Below are 213 nucleotides of genomic sequence, written 5' to 3'. Positions count from 1 at the left end.
GTCCGCCTCAGGGCTCGGGGCCTTTGCGTGTGCCCTTCCTGTCCCCAGGCCCCAGAGCTGCCCTGACCGGCTCCTTGCAAGAATGCACTGCTCGAAATTCCCCTCCGGAATTGGAGGTTTACCTTGGTTTTTGAAGACCTATCTGGGTACTCGTTTATTGTTGGCTCCTCCACACACAAACACACAAATGAAAGCGCCAGGAGGGCAGGGTAT

The sequence above is a fragment of the Marmota marmota genome, unplaced genomic scaffold (genome assembly GCF_001458135.2).
Source record: "Marmota marmota marmota unplaced genomic scaffold, marMar, whole genome shotgun sequence".
Taxonomy (NCBI): Eukaryota; Metazoa; Chordata; class Mammalia; order Rodentia; family Sciuridae; genus Marmota; species Marmota marmota.
Note: the sequence above shows the minus strand (reverse complement) of the source record.